This window comes from Triticum dicoccoides, chromosome 3A (assembly GCF_002162155.2).
Source record: "Triticum dicoccoides isolate Atlit2015 ecotype Zavitan chromosome 3A, WEW_v2.0, whole genome shotgun sequence".
In the NCBI taxonomy this organism is placed as follows: Eukaryota; Viridiplantae; Streptophyta; class Magnoliopsida; order Poales; family Poaceae; genus Triticum; species Triticum dicoccoides.
Window position 1 is genome coordinate 11,952,088 of NC_041384.1, and position 1,203 is coordinate 11,953,290.

Below are 1,203 nucleotides of genomic sequence, written 5' to 3' on the forward strand. Positions count from 1 at the left end.
TCGAGAAACATGCATACCGAGCAAAAAATCTCGAATAACTGGAAAATTATTCGAGGAGTTTTCAATTTTATACGTCGAACGAAGGGGTTGCCGTATCCAAAATGTATCCCAGAGGTATCAAACACTATTTTGTTTTTTTAAAATCAATAAATCACAGGATACTTACGAGATACGTATCGGACAGTATCGGGGCAGTATCCGAGTATCGGAGCAGTATCCGGCAGGATACGCGCACTTTCTGAAGTATCTGTGTAACGTAGCCTCTAACCACTTGCTCCTAAACCCCTAGTCCTTAACCTAGAAGGCTCACCTTCGACAAGTTGATATCTAGTGATCCAACCCTAAACCCCTAACCTCCTGCCCCTAATATCTTAGCCACTAAATTAGTTGTTGTGGCAGGCACCCCATTTTTGCTTCCAAGGCAACTGTTTTAGTTTTACTTTTAGTTTTACAAATTTCAACACTTATGATATAGCATGGCACACATACACACATCACATCACTTGCACTTCCCACAACACATCACATCTAATAAATTTTTAGATTTTATTCTAACTTTTACAGACTCTCTCTCTCTCTCTCTCTCTCTCTCTCTCACACACACACACACACACACACACACACACACACACACACACACACATCTATATTCTCTTTGTACCACATGTGAACATCATCATAAATCACCTACGTGGCAACCTAAAATTAGGTAACTCGCTCACATACAAAATATAAATTAGCAATTTATAATTAATTTACTAACAATTTTTAGATAATTGACTACGAAATGAAATGGAATGAACAAACCATTTATTTATAAATTAGCTCTATGTTATCTAAAATTAGCTAGATGTAATTACGTACAACTATTTAGCAAGCCCAGGCAATTAACTAACCTAACTACACCTACAAACAACATGGGTCAGTATACCTAAAATGCTAACTTGTAAATGTTTAGCTAATTGACTAATTAAAGAGGTAGAGGGAGAAGTTAGGGAGGAGGACCTATGTTGGGTGGCGGCTGTAGACCAAAGAAGAGGAAGCAGGTTGAAGATGCGGGAACACTAGATTTGGCGAATTAACAATAGCGATCGCATGTGAGGCGTTGCGGCTCAGAAATAGGGAGGGTCGGCAGTGATGAAAGGCGGGATGCCAGCGAGGGAGGCACAAGTACGCGGTGGCGGGAGTGCGGGGGGCGGATGT